Below are 22309 nucleotides of genomic sequence, written 5' to 3'. Positions count from 1 at the left end.
CAGGCTCTGGTGCAGGATCAAAGACTTGAGAGGAAATGTTCCCTCCGTCCTTTATGAGTCAATCTAATCTAATGACTTGACTGGAGGAGGCAAAGAAAACACGACTAGAGGACGCCAGAAAGATGCAAGAAAGACTAGATAGATCTGCTTTTTACTACTGCTGAGATAGTTTGCACACTTTGGGCCAACACAGATTGAGTGATTCATTCTTCCTTTGGGTCTCTCAGATGGGCAGTCAGTCACAAAGCTGCGCTAACAAAGATCTATATGTGATGTAATCTTATCAAGAGAGAAAAGCGTGGGGGGATTGTGGGTAATTTTCCACTGTAATTGTCCTGAAGCCCAACGGAGACAGATGTGTTCTGACACAGCAGTTCACTTACTTAGCAGAAATGCTTGTCTGTCCTCTGTGGAGGAGACTTTGCCCTAATGCAACTGGGCTTGAGTGGTATGCAAACTGGGCAAAAGTATGTTTGCGTTGGAAAGTGACACGAGGCTTATGGGCCTGTGATTCACATAGTGTGGTACAGAATATTACGCAGGTCGGGTGAAGCTATCTGGATGCCTAATGCTGGGATTACATCTGCGGTTGTTTCAACACGAGCCTCTGTTGGTATCTGAAACAGTAATATTGGACTGAGGCGAGAGGGAAAGAATTTAAAAATATGTTTCAATACTTGAACACATATTTGTTGACGGTCAATGACGTGGCGTTATGCCCCGCCCACATCATGTTGGCACGCGTTGATGTGCTCCCTGGTTAACCGACGTGCTTTTAGCGTCTCGCCTGTCTGTCCTCATTGAAGATTTAAGGACTGTGCTCCAGCAGGCTCTTAATCAATAAACACATCCTTTATCTTGTATCAGTATCTGCTTTACGTTGAAAATGGTGACATTGCCCCCAGAGTTAAAACACATAGAGCGACAGTTCCCAGTGTAACAGATGGAACTAGGTCTTTTTTCACGGCTCCTTGGCTCTTCATCAAAACATCTTCTACATGCTTTGAAGACCCAGCATAAAGCCCAGCAAGAGGAGTGAATTAATTTCTCTCTCTCTCTCTCTCTCTCTCTCTCTCTCTCTCTCTCTCTCTCTCTCTCTCACTCTCTCTCTCTCTCTCTCTCTCTCTCTCTCCTCTCTCTCTCTCTCTCTCTCTCTCACTCTCACTCTCACTCTCTCACTCTCTCTCTCACTCTCTCACTCTCACTCTCACTCTCTCACTCTCTCACTCTCACTCTCACTCTCTCACATCTCTCCCAGACTCTTCAGGATTCCGGAGCAAATCTGACCAATGTTGAGTATCTCGGATCTGGTCAATGTTCTAGATATAGCTCCAGTAGGTCTGTGTCTATTCTACTGTCATTGCCTTGGATTTCATAACTTTCACACAAAGCCATTGGCAATGTTGATGTTACAGACTAGCGTGTTCTTGGAGCGAATTGATAAAGAACGTAACATTTTGTGACTTTTGAAATTACTTTCGAAATGTCTGGAATCCCAAATATTTGGAGGGCCGTAAAACTCAACGGTGGTCCCCTGGTCCTGAATACTAACAGGTCATATAGAAGAGTAGAGCATGACATGTTTTGATAGTCAGGTCAACTGCCGGGACCTCCTCCTCCCTGTATCTTGGCCTATAAACCCTGCAGATGGTATCTGGTAGCAGACAGCACCTTGCTTGCAAGCACCCTGAATGCTGACAGTGTTAACCACACAGCACCCACAATGCTGACACACACACAAGGCAAAGAGCACACACAGACACACACACACACACACACACAAACTGACACACACACACACACACACACACACACACACACACACACACACACACACACACACACACACACACACACACACACACACACACACACACACACACACACACACACACACACACACACACACACACACACACACACACACACACAGACACACACACACACAGACACACACACACACACACACACACACACACACACACACAGACACACACACACAGACACACACACAAACAGACACACACACAAACTGACACACAGACACACACACACACACACACACACACACACACACACAGACACACACACACATACACACACGCACATGGACTGCGTTTGAATGGGCGAGGCAGATGCAGGCAAGCGTTGTTTAACACAGACGGTATGCCTGCTAGCAGCCCTGGGATAGAGTCGTTTCAAGTGAGACAATAGGTCCAGCCCAGACAGGCAGGGGCAGAAGCAGGGTGGATCTGATGAAGTGCAGGGTTCATGTCCTCATGTTCAGTGTGAACAGACCTGGCTTGTGGCTAAGCTGGGACTGGGCTGGCTCTAATTGTGGGCCTCTCTGTGACCAATCAGAAAACATACTTCTGTTGACCCCAATATTTCATGATAGTTATTCATATTTGCAACTTAATATAGTTATAGAATATCTAGCTACAATACCATTTTTGTTGTTGGTACACACTTGTTTTACCGTCCCGCCTAGCTAACAAATGTATCTGTTTTCTCACAGTGAGAGAGAAATGTGGATTCTCACCTAGCACAGAAACTTGAATACACCTCTCTGTCCTGACAGTTGTTATGCCCCGGGCTGGCACCCCAGGAACACCTCTTACACCATGTGTGTTTGAGCCCAGGCACTGGGCTTCGCTGTCTATATTTATACAGCTGTGTCTCTCCAGGAGCACGTCAGGTGAAAGGCTCATGGCCGCCGCAGCAGGGTCCTCCGTATCTGGAACAGGCTCCGGTGGCTGCTGCTATAGGGCTGCAGCCGCGCCCCTGCTTTCACAGAAAACATATATTCTCTAGTCTAAACAGGCGCATCAATGCAGCACTGTCTGTGACTGGGAGCTAGCATGCTAATGCTAACCGCTCATGTGGGGGACTGCTGTCGTCTGTACAGTACATTGGCGGTGGATCTCTCTCTATTATTTTCTTTGCTTATGTTGACATCTGCACAGAGGCGGAAACGTCATTTAGGACGAAAAGACAACACAAAGGTCAGTGAGGGGCTTGTTTAAGGAAGGGATGGAAACAAGAGGGGAGAGGCCTGTCTGTGGATCTGCAGAGACCTGAGCTTGTTGGACTTGGCAAGGGTGTCCACGCATTGGCCGATGTCTGCGTGTCCTGTTTGGATAGCCCCTGCACTCCAGCCCTGTAAATAAGAACGGGGCGCTGGGACCGAGCTAGTAGTTCCAGGGGCGGCTTCTTGCTGACGGGGAGTCTGTCTGTCTCTCAGCCTAGGTATCATCAGGATTTTGGACAAGTCGGATGATAGATGCGTGGAGGGCAGTGTTTCAGACGCCAGCAGAGCAACACAATGACCTTTGTTTGATAATAAGTTTGAGTTCCCCTCTCAGTGACCGGCCTAATTACAGTACACATGTCTAGGCATGTCATTAGCCCCAGAGGAAACACAGAACAGAGTATACTACCCACAACCCTTATTGGATAGTAGTTTGGAGGGTTTGGATGGGGTTGTAATGGCCTCAGTGGTTATGGTTTACAATGGACCATAATAGAGGTTTGGACTGGGTGGACGAGTTCAGGTCCTGATTGATGCCATCAGCGTTAACCTGGCTCTTTAACTTTTCATTATCTGCAATCCTGGCTACCATATTAGGGGTCAGTTATCAGATGACTCCCTCTACCTCTCCATTTTTCCATCAGCCTCAGAAAACTCTCCTCTGGGGTCAAACGGGTTAATCAGATTTGGGATTGGGCCCGTCAGCACTCCATTCCCTCTCTGTTATTTTATTAAGATTCAGACCATGAAGGAATGGGCTCTGGGACAAGGGTGGATCCAGAGAGGAGAAATGGAACAACGCTGGCGCTCTGGCGGGCCTGGAGAACTAAGAGACTGGGCTTTGTGGTTAATTAGCCACCGGCTTCTATTGAACGATCCGGTGAAGGGCGAGATTTGTTTTTGACCCGTGTTATTGTTTTGCTTAACGGTGAGGTCATGAGCATTTAAACAACATTCCCGTTTATTAACAAAACGGCCTTAATTAGGAGCCAGGGAAAGAAATAATGATATTTACGCCTGAGTGTTCCCTCTCCAAGGTTAAGATCTAATCACCAGCGCCGTAGCGCCACTAGTCTGAGAACAGCCTTCCTGCCAGAGTGGCTATGGTAACCCTGACTGGTAAAAACTCCCAATGAGGAAAACAAATGGTATAATTCATTTAATTTTCCACTCGTTTTTGACAAACTTGATGTATCATGGTTTTCACTGCCGTTTAATAGGCTTAAGACCTTGAGAAGTAGAGTTGGGATATCACACCCTGAGCACATCATCAAATAGGTCTATCTTCTCTATTCTCTCATCTCCATCATTAACCTAGAGCAAGGCCAGTTCCCTCACCATTAACCTAGAGCAAGGCCAGTTCCCTCCACCATTAACCTAGAGCAAGGCCAGTTCCCTCCACCATTAACCTAGAGCAAGGCCAGTTCCCTCCACCATTAACCTAGAGCAAGGCCAGATCCCTCCACCATTAACCTAGAGCAAGGCCAGTTCCCTCACCATTAACCTAGAGCAAGGCCAGATCCCTCCACCATTAACCTAGAGCAAGGCCAGATCCCTCACCATTAACCTAGAGCAAGGCCAGATCCCTCACCATTAACCTAGAGCAAGGCCAGTTCCCTCCACCATTAACCTAGAGCAAGGCCAGTTCCCTCACCATTAACCTAGAGCAAGGCCAGTTCCCTCCACCATTAACCTAGAGCAAGGCCAGTTCCCTCACCATTAACCTAGAGCAAGGCCAGTTCCCTCACCATTAACCTAGAGCAAGGCCAGATCCCTCCACCATTAACCTAGAGCAAGGCCAGATCCCTAGAGCCACCCTCCACCAACCTAGAGCAAGGCCAGATCCCTCCACCATTAACCTAGAGCAAGGCCAGAACCCTCACCATTAACCTAGAGCAAGGCCAGATCCCTCACCATTAACCTAGAGCAAGGCCAGATCCCTCCACCATTAACCTAGAGCAAGGCCAGAACCCTCCACCATTAACCTAGAGCAAGGCCAGATCCCTCCACCATTAACCTAGAGCAAGGCCAGATCCCTCCACCATTAACCTAGAGCAAGGCCAGATCCCTCCACCATTAACCTAGAGCAAGGCCAGAACCCTCCACCATTAACCTAGAGCAAGGCCAGAACCCTCCACCATTAACCTAGAGCAAGGCCAGATCCCTCCACCATTAACCTAGAGCAAGGCCAGATCCCTCCACCATTAACCTAGAGCAAGGCCAGATCCCTCCACCATTAACCTAGAGCAAGGCCAGTTCCCTCACCATTAACCTAGAGCAAGGCCAGTTCCCTCACCATTAACCTAGAGCAAGGCCAGATCCCTCCACCATTAACCTAGAGCAAGGCCAGTTCCCTCACCATTAACCTAGAGCAAGGCCAGATCCCTCACCATTAACCTAGAGCAAGGCCAGTTCCCTCCACCATTAACCTAGAGCAAGGCCAGATCCCTCACCATTAACCTAGAGCAAGGCCAGAACCCTCCACCATTAACCTAGAGCAAGGCCAGATCCCTCACCATTAACCTAGAGCAAGGCCAGAACCCTCCACCATTAACCTAGAGCAAGGCCAGATCCCTCCACCATTAACCTAGAGCAAGGCCAGTTCCCTCACCATTAACCTAGAGCAAGGCCAGTTCCCTCACCATTAACCTAGAGCAAGGCCAGTTCCCTCCACCATTAACCTAGAGCAAGGCCAGATCCCTCCACCATTAACCTAGAGCAAGGCCAGTTCCCTCACCATTAACCTAGAGCAAGGCCAGTTCCCTCCACCATTAACCTAGAGCAAGGCCAGTTCCCTCCATCAAATAATTAGATTCTTAGTTCAATCCATGAAAGCATTTTTGTATATTGAGTGTAGTCGTCATTAGACTATTAGGCTACATGCTCGTGAGACGAAGTACAGTGAGCTCCAAAAGCATTAGGACAGCAGCACATGTTGTTCTGGCTCTTTACTCAAACACTTTGGATTTATGACACAATGACACCAAGGTTAAATGTGCAGACTGTCAGCTTTCATTTGAGGGTATTTTCATTCATATCGGTGAACCGTTACAAATTACAGCACTTTTTGTACATCGTCCCTCCATTTTAAGGGACCAAATGTATTGGAACAAATTGACTTATGTTATATTAAAGTAGTCAAGTGATTAGTATTTGTTCACATATTCCCAGAACACAATGTTTACATCCACCTTGTGACTCTACAAACTGGTTGGATGCATCTGCTATTTGTTTAGATTGTGTTTCTGATTATTTTGTGCTCAAAAGAAGTGAAGGATAAATAATGTACTGAGTCATTTTGGAGTCACGTTTATTGTAAATAGGAATATAATGTTTCTAAACACTTCTACATGAATGTGAATGCTACCATGATTACAGATAGTCCTGAATGAATTGTGAATAATAATAATAAGACATAATAATAAAATAAAACATGTATTAACTGTAAATATTTTCTGGGGCAAGGCCAATATAAAATAACACGTAACCAGCACCTGACCTCCCCTCCTCTAACCAGCACCTGACCCCCCTCCTCTAACCAGCACCTGACACTCCCCCACCTCTAACCAGCACCTGACACCCCCTCCTCCTAACCAGCACTTGACCCCCCTAACTCTGACTCTACTGAGCTACATTGTTGAGGGAAAATGTACTTTCTCTACCTGTGATATGTGGTTGTCTCACCATTAACCTATTTTAAGATGAATGAACTAACTAAGTCGCTCTGGATAATGGCAACTGCTGAATGACTCAAATGTAAATGACTGAGAAAGTTACAAATGCACAAGTATCATAACCCCAAGAAAATGTTCACCTCCCTGTTAATGTAATGGTGCGAGGTTTAATTATTTATTTTTTTAAACATTTTACCTTTATTTAACTAGGAAAGTCAGTTAAGAACAAATTCTTATTTTCAATGACGCCTAGGAACAGTGGGTTAACTGCCTGTTCAGGGGTAGAACGACATATTTGTACCTTGTCAGCTCAGGGATTTGAACTTGCAACCTTTGGAACGGTTACTAGTCCAACACTCTAACCACAAGGCTACCCTGCCGCCCCCTGGCATGTCTTGGGGGTATGATATTTTGTGTATAATTTTCTCAATCATCATTATTCACAATTCATTGAGGCTATGCGTAATCATGGTAGCCTCCACATTCATGTAGAAGTGTCTGCACTTTAACCTCGTAGTCATTGTATCATTCAAAATCCAAAGTGCTGGAGTACAAAGTGCTGGAGTACAGAGCCTAAACAACAACACATGTGTCACTGTAGATGACACCGTCCACTGGAGTCTCATAAAAGCCTTGTTGGCCATTTTTAGTCATGTTAGTGCTGATTCACCACTGAATGAAAAGACTATGACAGACTTTACTTTGGTCACACAGTGAAGTCATGGTGGCAAAACTGTGTGTGTGTGTGTGTGTGTGTGTGTGTGTATGTGTGTGTGTGTATGTATGTATGTATGTATGTATGTATGTATGTAATGTGTGTGTGTGTGTATGTATGTATGTATGTATGTATGTATGTATGTATGTTTGTATGTGTGTGTGTGTGTGTGTGTGTGTGTGTGTGTGATGTGTGTGTGTGTGTGTGTGTAATGTGTGTGTGTGTAATAAAATGTGTGTGTGTGTGTGTGTGTGTGTTTTCTGTGTGTGTGTGTGTGTGAGACTCTCTCTCTGCACTTCAGTCAGGTGATAACTGTTGTCCCCCCTGATCTACCAGCCCATGGCCAGACACAGCAGGTTGGACATGAACAACTTCCCAGTGCCAGGCCGATGACATTGCCTTGTCGACCGCGATGTGCTGTTCACCTCCAACATCTGACCAGGAACACAGAGTCTTTGTCCTCTATCCCAAATGGCACCCTGTTCCCTTTAAAGCCCTGGTCAAAACTAGTGCACTATAAAGGGAATCGGCTGTCATTTGGGACGTCTCAGATAGAGAATGAGCACAGCAGAGGCTGGGGGGTTATAATTCATCCCTGTTTCCTCTGAGAAGTTTGGTCTGACTGATTAGATCTCCATGGTAACGTAACGTGAAAGAAAATCTGCTAGCTGGGAGAATCAGGAGGAAAAATTATTTCTGGTGACTTAGTCCAAGTGTGAAGTATTTCATTAGGATCTATTAAATCCTGTACCTTTTCATCTGAGGGATCAACTTGCAATTGGTTACTGGGTAATCACCTGGGTAAACACCTACCCATTGACTGGCCTGGGTAATCACCTGTGTCTAATTTTCTCACCTTATTCCCATTGACTGGCCTAATCATGGTAGCCTCCACATTCATGTAGAACACCTGCCCATTGACTGGCCTGGGTAATTTAAAATCACCTGGACCCAAAGTGCTGGCCTGGAGTAAACACCTACCCATTGACTGGCCTGGGTCTCAACACCTACCCTTGACTGGCCTTTTTAGTCATGTTAGTGCTAAACACCACTGAATGATTGACTGGCTTTACTTTGGTAATCACAGTGGTAAACACCTACCCATTGACTGGCCTGGTGTGTGTATGTGTGTGTGTGTATGTATGTATGTGTATGTGTATGGCCTGGGTAATATGTGTGTGTGTGTGTGTGTGTGTGTGTGTGTGTGTGTTGACTGGCATGGGTAATCACCTGGGTAATCACCTACCCATTGACTGGCCTGGGTAATCACCTGGGTAAACACCTACCCAGTGACAACTTCCCAGGCCAGGCCGATGACATTGCCTTGACTGCCTGGGTTCACCTCCAACATCCAGGAACCTGGGTTTGTCTGTACCCATTGGCACCTGGCCTTTAATCCCTGGTCAAACACCTACCCATTGACTGGCCTTTGGTAAACACCTACCCATTGACTGGCCTGGGGGTATAATTCACCTGTTTCCATTGACTTTGGCCTGACTGATTAGATCTCCATGGTAACGTAACGTGAAAGAAAATCTGCTAGCTGACTGGCCTCAAGGGTAAAAACCTACCCTGGTGACTGGCCTGGTGTAATACCTTAGGATCTATTAAATCCTGTACCTTTTCATCTGAGTCAAGCTTAGGACTGGGTAATCACCTGGGTAATCACCTACCCATTGACTGGCCTGGGTAATCACCTGGGTAAACCCATTGACTGGCCTGGGTAATCAAACACCTACCCATTGACTGGCCTGGGTAATCACCTGGGTAAACACCTACCCATTGACTGGCCTGGGTAAACACCTACCCATTGACTGGCCTGGGTAAACACCTACCCATTGACTGGCCTGGGTAAACACCTACCCATTGACTGGCCTGGGTAATCACCTGGGTAAACACCTACCCATTGACTGGCCTGGGTAATCACCTGGGTAAACACCTACCCATTGGCTGGCCTGGGTAAACACCTACCCATTGACTGGCATGGGTAATCACCTGGGTAATCACCTACCCATTGACTGGCCTGGGTAATCACCTGGGTAAACACCTAACCATTGACTGGCCTGGGTAATCACCTGGGTAAACACCTACCCATTGTAATCACCTGGGTAAACACCTACCCATTGACTGGCCTGGGTAATCACCTGGGTAAACACCACCCATTGACTGGCCTGGGTAATCACCTGGGTAAACACCTAACCATTGACTGGCCTGGGTAATCACCTGCAAAGCACACCTACCCATTGACTGGCCTGGGTAATCACCTGGGTAAACACCTACCCATTGACTGGCCTGGTTAAACACCTACCCATTGACTGGCCTGGGTAAACACCTACCCATTGACTGGCCTGGGTAAACACCTACCCATTGACTGGCCTGGGTAATCACCTGGGTAAACACCTACCCATTGACTGGCCTTGGTAAACACCTACGCATTGACTGGCCTGGGTAATCACCTACCCATTGACTGGCCTGGGTAAACACCTACCCATTGACTGGCCTGGTAATCAAACACCTACCCATTGACTGGCCTGGTTAAACACCTACCCGTTGACTGGCCTGGTTAATCACCTACCCATTGACTGGCCTGGGTAATCACCTGGGTAATCACCTAAGCATTGACTGGCCTGGGTAATCACCTGGGTAAACACCTACCCATTGACTGGCCTGGGTAATCACCTGGGTAAACACCTACCCATTGACTGGCCTTGGTAAACACCTACCCATTGACTGGCCTGGGTAAACAGCTACCCATTGACTGGCCTGGGTAAACACCTACCCATTGACTGGCCTGGGTAATCGCCTGGGTAAACACCTACCCATTGACTGGCCTTGGTAATCACCTACGCATTGACTGGCCTGGTTAATCACCTACCCATTGACTGGCCTGGGTAATCACCTACCCATTGACTGGCCTGGTTAAACACCTACCCATTGACTGGCCTGGTTAAACACCTACCCGTTGACTGGCCTGGTTAAACACCTACCCATTGACTGGCCTTGTTAAACACCTACCCATTGACTGGCCTGGATAATCACCTGGGTAATCACCTAACCATTGACTGGCCTGGGTAATCACCTGGGTAATCACCTAACCATTGACTGGCCTGGGTAATCACCTGGGTAAACACCACCCATTGACTGGCCTGGTTACCCATTGACACCCTACCCATTGACTGGCCTGGGTAATCACCTACGCATTGACTGGCCTGGTTAATCACCTACCCATTGACTGGCCTGGGTAATCACCTACCCATTGACTGGCCTGGTTAATCACCTACCCATTGACTGGCCTGGTTAATCACCTACCCATTGACTGGCCTGGTTAATCACCTACCCATTGACTGGCCTGGTTAATCACCTACGCATTGACTGGCCTGGTTAATCACCTACCCATTGACTGGCCTGGGTAATCACCTACCCATTGACTGGCCTGGTTAATCACCTACCCATTGACTGGCCTGGATAAACACCTACCCATTGACTGGCCTGGTTAATCACCTACCCATTGACTGGCCTGGGTAATCACCTACCCATTGACTGGCCTGGTTAAACACCTACCCATTGACTGGCCTGGGTAAACACCTACCCATTGACTGGCCTGGTTAATCACCTACCCATTGACTGGCCTGGGTAATCACCTACCCATTGACTGGCCTGGTTAATCACCTACCCATTGACTGGCCTGGGTAATCACCTACCCATTGACTGGCCTGGTTAAACACCTACCCATTGACTGGCCTGGGTAAACACCTACCCATTGACTGGCCTGGTTAAACACCTACCCATTGACTGGCCTTGTTAAACATCTACCCATTGACTGGCCTGGGTAAATATCTACCCATTCACTTGCCTGGGTAAAAACCTACCCATTCACTGGCCTGGGTAAAAACCTACCCATTCACTGGCCTGGTTAAATACCTATCCATTCACTGGCCTGGGTAAATACCTACCCATTCACTGGCCTGGGTAAATACCTACCCATTCACTGGCCTGGTTAAATACCTACCCATTCACTGGCCTGGGTAAATACCTATCCATTCACTGGCCTGGTTAAATACCTACCCATTCACTGGCCTGGGTAAATACCTACCCATTCACTGGCCTGGTTAAATACCTACCCATTCACTGGCCTGGGTAAATACCTATCCATTCACTGGCCTGGTTAAATACCTACCCATTCACTGGCCTGGGTAAATACCTACCCATTCACTGGCCTGGGTAAATACCTACCCATTCACTGGCCTGGTTAAATAAATACCTACCCATTCACTGGCCTGGGTAAAACCTACCCATTCACTGGCCTGGGTAAATACCTACCCATTCACTGGCCTGGGTAAAAACCTACCCATTCACTGGCCTGGGTAAATACCTACCCATTCACTGGCCTGGCTAAATACCTACCCATTCACTGGCCTGGGTAAATACCTACCCATTCACTGGCCTGGCTAAATACCTACCCATTCACTGGCCTGGGTAAATACCTACCCATTCACTGGCCTGGGTAAATACCTACCCATTCACTGGCCTGGGTAAATACCTACCCATTCACTGGCCTGGGTAAATACCTACCCGTTGCAGAGGCCACATAGAAAACGTTGATACCTTCATAGTTTTAGATAATTCAACATCAAAGCAAAAAGCCACAAGTACTTTGGAAATATGAACTACTACGATATATCAGATCAACCTCACTTTAACTTCATCACGTTCGGTGTTCTTGCTCTTGAGTTTCAGCCATAGTGCTGTTATGGTACCGTAGACTTACAGACTGAGGGCTGCCGAGTGTTCCTGTTTGATCCAGCCCTGCAGGAAGACACTTTGATGCTACCTGAGAGATGTGAGATGTTGAATACCGGCCTTTCTCTTTGGAAGACAGTAAAGTCTGTTCTAGCAGATGAAACAAAATACATCCTGAATAGAAAAGATGTAACATTGGGTATCTGTTCTGTGTGTGTGTACATATGTGGGGGGGTTTCTGAGTGTGCGGGCCTGCGTCCATCCGTGCGTGTGCATGTTTGTGTGGATGAGAAATCTAGTGTGTGCATGTGGTGGCATGTGTATATAGTTGCCTAAAGTGTGTTGTATATATGTGTTTGTGTGTGTATAGTCATGGAAACGTATACGTTGACATGCCCTATGACAGACCCTCTCCTCTGAAGTGTCCTCCAGCAGTGGGGTTGGGTTCCTTGGAGAGACACCTGCAGAGTCTTGCCCTGGAACAATACACCCCGTCATCCATATCTGTCAATCCCTAACGCTGATCTGAGGCCTGTGTGTTTGAAGTCTATACCGTGGCTGGAGAGCCCTGATCCTCAGCCTGAGAAGACTAGGGCTGTGTCACAAATGACACCCTATTCCCTACATAGTCACTATGTCCTCATGGGCCCTGGTCAAAAGTAGTGAACTATATAGGGTGTGCCATTTTGGAGGCAGACAAACACTTCCTCCAGACAGACACATTTATCTCTCTCAGAGTCAGATAGGAAAGCCACTGATAACCTGGGCAGATGAGATAATACATTAACCATAAAAACACGGTATGCTTCAGCTAGAACCTGCTGCTGGGATCTGGTGCAGTACCTGTTTGGAAGGACTCCAGCTCACACTGTTGCCTTTTCATGTTTTAAATCAAATGAATCATGTTTAACCTTTATTTTAGAACACATTCTTATTTACAATGACGACCTACACCAGCCAACACTGGGCCAACTGTGCACCACTCTATGGGACTCCCAATCACAGCCGCTTGTGATACAGCCTGGATTCGAACCAGGGTGTATGTAGTGTAGTGATGCCTCTAGCACTGAGATGCAGTGCCTTAGAGCCCACGTTGTTTGTGGGTTTAGTAGTTTCTATGTTCTCATGGTAACAACCCAATGTTGCCCAAAGGTGGGTGACTTTAAGAGAACCTGAGGAATCAGTGAGGATTGTACGGTCACGGTGTAGGTTGAAGTTGCTCATAGACGCTGATCTTGGGTCAGTTGTGTATTTAGGCTGCCTGTCAAACACAATGGTATTACAGTGTTTGTAGCATCAGCATGTGTATGTTTAGACAACTCTTGGAAATGCCTCCCCTGTAAGACATGTGCTCTATAAATACAGTGTGATTGAATGACTGAAAACAATCCTATCAGCATAGCTTGTGGTTCCGTAAAGACTACAAATCAGGGTTACAACAGAGAAAGAAACAGCCTTCATCCCCCATAATCCCTGTGGTCAGTGTAACCCTGTTGTGCTCTCTCACTTTAAATCCTTCCGTAGTGTGGAGTGCCAAGCCAGAAAACCCTTCTCTGAGGCCTGTGTTGTAGTTTCCCAGAACATAGAGCTTTCACCACATTCTAGGAGCAGGAGGATGAGTAGGAGGATGAAGAAGATATTCAAGAAACTATCAGTGGGAGCTAGCTGAGGTCATGTGAACGGAAAGGCTCGGAGAAGGGAAGTTTGATCAAGATTAAAGTTAGAGGATGAGGGTTTTGGCAGTATATCTCCTCTTTCCCAAGGGTTCTGATGGACACCATGTGGACACTTCCAGGACACTGTTTCAGCTCCCAATGGCTGAATAACTGTGTGGTTGTGTTACGGTCAGCTCAGGGCCCAGACAGGAACACGCCGTGCCCAACCTGGTCCAGGCAGAAACCTCTGAGGAGGAGGCTGTGTCGTCTCACCACAGCACAGCTCAAGGTCTCCCGCTCAGCAAGCAGCACGACTTTGCGGCAGAAAAGTTGTGTCAAAGTTGTACGGGGCTCTCAAGGTCTTTGGCACGCTGATACTGACAATGCGTAGATGGCTGCGGCTGGGAGACAGATGCTTGTTTCTTGTGTGGAAAAGAGACAGAGGGAGAAAATGAAGACAAAAAACGAAAGCCAGAATGACAAATGACAACAAATAGACCAGAATAAATAAACAAAAGGAGTAAATAATTATGAAAGAGAGTGTGTACGGTCGGGTTCGCAAACATCTTATGATCTAATCCCCCTCCCGGTTACAAAGATCCTGGGAGATGGCAGGCAGGAAGGAAGCGTTATCTGTGGGATGTTACTGAGTGGTGATGCACCCGGGTCATTAGGGATAAGCCGGGGGAAGGAACTACGTCTCCTCCTCCTGCTCCTCCTACTCAGTTACCGTGGTGACAGTATCAAGGCCCTACTAATCCACTGACACACTGAACAGATTCCTATCTCCTCCCGGCTCTGTATTCAATTAGCCGTGCCTGGTTGTTGAGAGATAACCCAAGATATCAAGGGCCCAGTAAAACAGTGGGGGCTGTGTGTTGAGTTGTGGAGGAGTCAAGGTGTGTGATGAGGGATAAGAGGAGAAGTGGAGAGGGTACGACATCGTTGACAGGTGAATAGGGTGCGTTAAAGTGCTAGGGACACTGCAGCATGGTGATGTGCTTGATAGTGCACTGTAGTACAGACACTCCACTGCCAACAAACTAGTGCACTCCAGGAATGGTCCTTTTGTTTGAAGGAATCACATTGCAGGGAATGTTATGCTGTATTCATGTGTTTATAGTGCTATACTGAAGGAAATCACACTCAGGGAAATAGTTACTCTCCTGTTGCTCTCCAGCTCTAATGACGTTTGACAATTACAGCTAGCGTCATCCGTCGTTCATCGCTCCCTAATTGTGTTTACCGGCCCATCTGAGGTTGTTTGTTCACAGGCGTGATTGTCATCTCTCGCTCATACGCTGACACGTGCTCTCGCTCGCGCTCCGAATTCCCCAGAGAGCCGTATCCTCTTGTCACAAATACAAATACCAGCTGGTGGGTTGACTGTTGAGCTCAGGAGCCTAAATATAACTTTTTGCACAGGGCCCTTTCACGAGCACAAGCCAAACACATTAGACATATTCCACAGCAATGTCAATATATACACTACAACTCACATTTCATTCCTTTTCCACGGCCGTTCCATAAAGTCAATGGGATTGGCGTTTAAAAGGACTTTGAAGTGCTTTTTCTGGCCCTAGTTGCGTCGCATTTAAGTACAGTTTTCAAGGGCCACAGGTTTCAGGGGCCCCTCGAGGGTCCACAGAGTGGTGGGCGGTCCCTCTACCCTCCATATACCTCTGCGGAGGTGGAATAAATAAAACGTTTCCCGGAGGAGGTCTCTCCCAAAGAGACCACCCCGCCTCTCTCTCTTAAACACCTAGGAATCAACAGGCTTGTCAGGGTGGGAGCGAGTAGCGCGGAAAGGAACCTTCCAGACCATGATGTTGCCATTCAGAGCCATCATGATGAGGGTATATCTAATGAGTGTATCTACTGAGTGTTGCTCAACCCTGCTACAGAGCTCATTGGAAGGCCAGGGATCTCCTTTATATCTCTGTAACCAAGTCAAACCCACTGAATAGGACTGTAGACGGACAACTTGGGTGAAAGTTGAGTCTTCGAGGACGGCAGCTGCTTCATTGAAAAGTCCTTTGAGTGTTGAATGGGTTAAAAAGGAAAAGGGCAGAATGGCAGCCTGTCCTCCAAGAGAGGATGGATGGTCAAGTCATTCCTACAGACAGAGGGTTATTAGCTGTGGGGAGTGAGTTAGAGATACGGACAGTGTTTACTAGGAGGGCTTTACCCAAGGCCACATACCTGGTGTGTTTGTAGAAGGGGATCATTATTTATTTGACCCCTGTGGAGTCACTCTCTGGGTGTGGGAACCAGCAGCAGTAGTAAAGCATTAGCGGTGTTATGAGCTAAACCACTTCCCATCAAGCCTGTTGAAGGGATAGTGCACCCTCATTACACAATGACACATTGGTTAACAACCAATAACTAAACCAAAGCATGGATCACTGTCTTACAGGGTAAGGAAACACAAATGTTATTTTTGTAGTTTGGGTGAAATACCCCTTTAAGTTGTGAATGTGTGCGAGACGTCAGATAATCTCAGTGGGAGAGATGAGATGTGTTACAGTGACGTGACCGGTATGGCAGGGTAAGGTGTGAAAGTTGAATGCCTTGTCAAAGGGACATCGATGTTGGTCTTCACTGGGGTCTAGCCAGCCTACTATGAGGTATTTGTTTATAATGGCTGCAGCAGTAAACTATTCTGCTGTGTATGGTAACTCCATATATGGGAGTGAGTGCAGTGGGACCTGGTCCTTTTCCCAGCAGTGACGTCTTGTTTATGTGCTGACTAATGGTGCAGTCTGTGGGGCGTTATCTGTGTGTAACTGGGGCTCTAGATCAGGTCAGTCTGTTGGGCGTTATCTGTGTGTAACTGGGGCTCTAGATCAGGTCAGTCTGTGGGGCGTTATCTGTGTGTAACTGGGGCTCTAGATCAGGTCAGTCTGTGGGGCGTTATCTGTGTGTAACTGGGGCTCTAGATCAGGTCAGTCTGTGGGGCGTTATCTGTGTGTAACTGGGGCTCTAGATCAGGTCAGTCTGTTGGGCGTTATCTGTGTGTAACTGGGGCTCTAGATCAGGTCAGTCTGTGGGGCGTTATCTGTGTGTAACTGGGGGTCTAGATCAGGTCAGTCTGTGGGGCGTTATCTGTGTGTAATTGGGGCTCTAGATCAGGCCAGTCTGGGGGCGTTATCTGTGTGTAACTGGGGGTCTAGATCAGGTCAGTCTGGGGGCGTTATCTGTGTGTAACTGGGGGTCTAGCTCAGTTGGTAGAGCATGGCGCTTGTAACGCCAGGGTAGTGGGTTCGATCCCCGGGACCACCCATACGTAGAATGTATGCACACATGACTGTAAGTCGCTTTGGATAAAAGCGTCTGCTAAATGGCATATATTATTATTATTATCAGGTCAGTCTGTGGGCGTTATCTGTGTGTAATTGGGGGTCTAGATCAGGTCAGTCTGGGGGCGTTATCTGTGTGTAACTGGGGGTCTAGATCAGGTCAGTTTGGGGGCGTTATCTGTGTGTAACTGGGGGTCTAGATCAGGTCAGTCTGTGGGGGCGTTATCTGTGTGTAACTGGAGGTCTAGATCAGGTCAGTCTGTGGGGCGTTATCTGTGTGTAACTGGGGGTCTAGATCAGGTCAGTCTGGGGGCGTTGTCTGTGTGTAACTGGGGCTCTAGATCAGGCCAGTCTGGGGGCGTTATCTGTGTGTAACTGGGGGTCTAGATCAGGTCAGTCTGGGGGCGTTATCTGTGTGTAACTGGGGGTCTAGATCAGGTCAGTCTGTGGGCGTTATCTGTGTGTAAGTGGGGGTCTAGATCAGGTCAGTCTGGGGGTGTTATCTGTGTGTAACTGGGGGTCTAGATCAGGTCAGTCTGGGGGCGTTATCTGTGTGTAACTGGGGGTCTAGATCAGGTCAGTCTGTGGGGCGTTATCTGTGTGTAACTGGAGGTCTAGATCAGGGTCTGTGTGTATATGAGAACTTGCTGACCCTCTGGAAAAGTCCGTAGAAGCTTCGTAGTGTCTGCACGTGTGTCAGGAAGACATAGTGAATGTGCTATCAAAGCAGAAGACAATACTGCAGGTGTTACCATTGGCATGTCATCCTGTTGCATAAATCCTGATATCACGTCACTCTTCAAGTAGAGCCAGCCGTCCCCAACAAGAGGAGAGAGGACTGTAGCGTACAGCCTGATATCACGTCACTCTTCAAGTAGAGCCAGCCATCTCCAACAAGAGGAGAGAGGACTGTAGCGTACAGCCTGATATCACATCACTCTTCAAGTAGAGCCAGCCATCTCCAACAAGAGGAGAGCAAAATATCACAGAGAGGCTCCAGTTGTCTCTTCATGCTGTCGCTCTGGTCTTCTGTGACTGTTCAGGCACTCAGGCCCATGTCTTCTGGTTGGCTCAGAGGGGTGTATGTCTTCTCTCTCTCTTTCTCTCTATTTACCATCTATCATCTCTCTCTCTTATTCTTTCCCTCCCCTTTCACTCGCTCACTCCTTTCTCCCCCCTCTCTTTCTTTCTCTCTCTTTTGGAAAATCCTCTCTGTATTACAGGGGTAAGATGAGTTTTGTGGTGAAAGGGTCATTCCCCTGCGGCAGCAAAATATCACTTTCTCCCCACTGGGGGAAGAATGACTGACAGGGACCACAGAAACCAACGGAGCGGGTTTAATATTTCAGGGCTGTATAGATTTAAAACCTTTATTCCAGAGGACTGTATCATTTACAAAGCATTCCCCGGATTAGCATTTTTTTTATCGGTCAAAATGACTCATAACTTGGGCCAGCGAGGAATGTAACGTCGATGGTCGTCGTTTGGTGATTTAGTGTCATTTTCTGAGAGAAAAAAATGTCTGAAGGGGCTTTGCGTCTGCTTTACGACATGGAACGTTTCTAGGTTTGGTGATAATTAGTGGTTGGTGGCTCTTCTCTGAAAATCATCAGGCTCTTAAAATATATGTTTTTAAACCCCTTCAAAGCAGCTCTGATTTATGTCTGATGAATGATTCTGGAGCGGCCAAAGCACGCGTGTTCAAAAAAAAGGTTTGAAACCCTTCGGCTCATCACCCGGTGGAGAGGTCGGAGTGACCTCAGATGGTGGACGGCAGAGAGGAGAGACAGAAACAGAGGGGAGACGGAGGTAGAGGTCGGAGAATACAGAATACTAATTAATAAAGAGGGAAACGAAGAGAGTGATTTACACGGTTAAAAGAAAGATGGCGGAAGGGAACGCTGGGAGATTTGAATTCACCTTTAACCTTTTTAAATATGTTGGCTGGAGTTTTACTGTTATCTATTGCCAGGGACGGAGAGTTATGACATAGGCCAAGTGGGACTCTGAAAGACTTTATCCAAGGTGTTGGTGTTACAAAACATGTTTAATAGTGTAGAAACAAAAATGCACCGTAGACAACCGCTTCCTCTTTTTCTCATAGCTGAGAAAGACATCTCCTATCAATGCAACCTCATTCCACTACTATTTTCACTTAATCACCCTACATTTACACCCATGTCATTGCAGTCAATCTAGCTAGCGAGTAAAGGCGTCAGTCCTTACTAGGGTACCCCTCCTTTATAGCCAGTTATAGCCCGTCGTCATGAATGTGTTTTTCCCTGCTCTACAGCTAGTCAACCACACGATGCCTCTCTTTGTAGATTGTGACCCACACGTCATGGCTATTAGGATGCACTGTTGGGTAGCAAGCCACTGGTCACAGCAGAACCCAGTCACAGCCCTATTTCCACCCACGCTAGCAGAGGCACAGAAACACACTGGTAGCATTCAGACAGAATGTGAGTTCCATATGGCCCCCTATTCCCTACAAAGTATACTACTTTTGCCCAGAGCCCTATGGGAGCCCTATGGGCCCTCATCAGAAGTAGTGCACTGCATAAGGACTAGGGTGTAATTTGGGATGCTGACACAGACTCAGCCTGACTGATTGAAGATCCCTGTTCCCTAGGAGAGTATTAAAGAAGCTAGAGTGCGAGTCAGTCAATACACGGTGTACATCACATCTACCAATATCAGGGACCCCGTCGTAGAGAAAAGAACCCTGACAGTTAGAGAGTTCTAGCTGAATGTTAGTGAGAATCCTCCCTTCTACACCGTAATACCCTGACTCCACGTGCCACATATTGAGATGCTAAATCAGAAACACGTACTTGGAAATAACCCTTCTCCCTGTTCGTTGCCCCCTTTTTTTATGCCCTAAAGAAACCAAGCCCCTGGAAAATCTATTTCTCCCAGACAGACCACGTCTATGTCCCAAATGGCACCCTGTTCCCTATGTAGTGCACTACTTTTGATGAGGGCCCATAGGACTCTGATCAAAAGTAGTGCACAGTGTAGGGAATAGGGTGCCATATCGGATGCAGACAGGGCAGGCAGGATCCCGCCTGCGCCGCTCTGAGGGCCAGCCCTAGGATGAACCTTGCTTTTCTATCACATTATGTCACCGAAGACGATGCAACACCTGATTCTCTCATCATGGCTCCCAGACTGCAGACCAGACTGCACTCCTTCCTCTCACTCCCTCCTCACCTCTCCCTCCTCTCACTCCCTCCTCACCTCTCCCTCCTCTCACTCCCTCCTCACCTCTCCCTGCTCTCACTCCCTCCTCGCCTCTCCCTCCTCACCTCTCCCTCCTCTCACTCCCTCCTCTCACTCCCTCCTCACCTCTCCCTCCTCTCACTCCCTCCTCACCTCTCCCTCCTCTCACTCCCTCCTCACCTCTCCCTCCTCTCACTCCCTCCTCTCACTCCCTCCTCACCTCTCCCTCCTCTCACTCCCTCCTCACCTCTCCCTCCTCTCACTCCCTCATCACCTCTCCCTCCTCTCACTCCCTCCTCACCTCTCCCTCCTCTCACTCCCTCCTCACTTCTCCCTCCTTCTCCATACTCCGTGCAGCCTGGCTTTGAGATCACTGTCTTTCTAGTGAAAGACAAGGAAAAGGAGAGAGAGAATAAGGAGGTGAGGGAGTAGGAAGAGGAGGATGAGGAGGAGAGGGAGTAGGAAGATGAGAGGGAGTAGGAAGAAGAGGAGAGGAAGTAGGACAAAGAGGTTGAGGAGGAGAGGGATTAGGAAGAAGAGGATGAGCAAGAGAGGGAGTAGAACATAGAGGATGAGGAGGAGAGGGAGTTGGAAGAAGAGGATGAGGAGGAGAGGGAAGACAAGTAGAGAGTTAATATACAGGAACATATAGAGAAGGAAAGACGGAGGAGAAGAGGGATAGACAAAGAATATAGAAGAGGTGGAGAGGAGGAGGGTAGCCGGGGAGTGGGAGGAGGAGGCAGAAGAGGAGCAGGGGGAGAGGAGGGATAGACAAAGAATATAGAAGAGGTGGAGGAGGCAGTAGCCGGGGAGTGGGAGGAGGAGGCAGAAGAGGAGCAGGGGGAGAAGAGGGATAGACAAAGAATATAGAAGAGGTGGAGAGGAGGAGGGTAGCCGGGGAGTGGGAGGAGGAGGCAGAAGAGGAGCAGGGGGAGAGGAGGGATAGAGAGAACTGGAAAAAGGAGGAGCGCTCAGCTCAGCTTAGCTAAAGGATCAAAGGGAGACTCAGAGACACTGTGAGCTGTGAACCCTCCCTCCCTCATTCCCTCACCAGTCCCAGAACCATCCCACTCCAGGGCAGGGGAGACCTGAGTCCCAAATGCCACCCTATTCCCTACATAGTGCTCTACTTTTGACCAGAGCCCTATGCATGCTATAGGGAATAGGGTGCCATTTGGGAAACAAGCTGCAGTCGGTGCCATGGTACTTGTTATTCAGCACCATCAGGAAGACTCATTTCTCCTGGCATTTAACGCTTCCCATCCCCCTCACTCTGGCCAGAGAGACAGTGGTGCGGTATACTCTCATCACTACACCTTACCTCTCTCTCTCTCCCCCTCACTCTGGCCAGAGAGACAGTGGTGCGGTATACTCTCATCACTACACAGTGGTGCCCTCTCTCTCTCTCCCCTCACTCTGGCCAGAGAGACAGTGGTGCGGTATACTCTCATCACTACACCTTACCTCTCTCTCTCTCCCCCTCACTCTGGCCAGAGAGACAGTGGTGCGGTATACTCTCATCACTACACCTTACCTCTCTCTCTCTCTCTCCCCTCACTCTGGCCAGAGAGACAGTGGTGCGGTATACTCTCATCACTACACCTTACCTCTCTCTCTCTCTCTCCCCCTCACTCTGGCCAGAGAGACTGTGGTGCGGTATACTCTCATCACTACACCTTACCTCTCTCTCTCTCTCTCCCCCTCACTCTGGCCAGAGAGACTGTGGTGCTGTATACTCTCATCACTACACCTCACCTCTCTCTCTTTCTCTGGCCAGAGAGACAGTGTCTCCTCATCACTACACGCTCCTCTCTCTCTCTACCCCCCCTCTCTCTGGCCAGAGAGACAGTTTATACTCTCATCACTACACCTTCCTCTCTCTCTCTCTCTCTCTCTCTCTCTGGTGCCTCTCATCACTACTCTCTCTTCTTGCTCTCTCTCATCTTTCTCTCCTCTCCTCTCTCTCTCTCTCT

The 22309-nt window shown here is 48.0% G+C and overlaps 1 protein-coding gene, 2 long non-coding RNA genes and 1 other non-coding gene across 4 annotated transcripts in view; 3 read left to right on the top strand and 1 right to left on the bottom strand.

Moving 5' to 3' along the window:
* The window catches only part of LOC118380966 (neuron navigator 3-like), a 280541-nt gene that overhangs the window by 29242 nt on the left and 228990 nt on the right, over positions 1 to 22309 (top strand).
* Positions 4626 to 6210, bottom strand: LOC127924324 (uncharacterized). Its single transcript, XR_008117677.1, has 4 exons — positions 5808 to 6210; positions 5145 to 5680; positions 4985 to 5048; positions 4626 to 4818 (listed from the first exon to the last, which is right to left on the bottom strand). It is a non-coding gene; the product is annotated as an uncharacterized LOC127924324 (long non-coding RNA).
* On the top strand, positions 16509 to 18455 carry LOC127924326 (uncharacterized). Its single transcript, XR_008117679.1, has 4 exons — positions 16509 to 16806; positions 16948 to 17028; positions 17357 to 17414; positions 17599 to 18455. It is a non-coding gene; the product is annotated as an uncharacterized LOC127924326 (long non-coding RNA).
* On the top strand, positions 17025 to 17098 carry trnat-ugu (transfer RNA threonine (anticodon UGU)). Its single transcript has one exon. It is a non-coding gene; the product is annotated as a tRNA-Thr (tRNA).

This window comes from Oncorhynchus keta, unplaced genomic scaffold, assembly GCF_023373465.1.
Source record: "Oncorhynchus keta strain PuntledgeMale-10-30-2019 unplaced genomic scaffold, Oket_V2 Un_contig_3943_pilon_pilon, whole genome shotgun sequence".
NCBI classification, from domain to species: Eukaryota; Metazoa; Chordata; class Actinopteri; order Salmoniformes; family Salmonidae; genus Oncorhynchus; species Oncorhynchus keta.
This window is presented reverse-complemented; position numbering and strand designations above follow the sequence as displayed.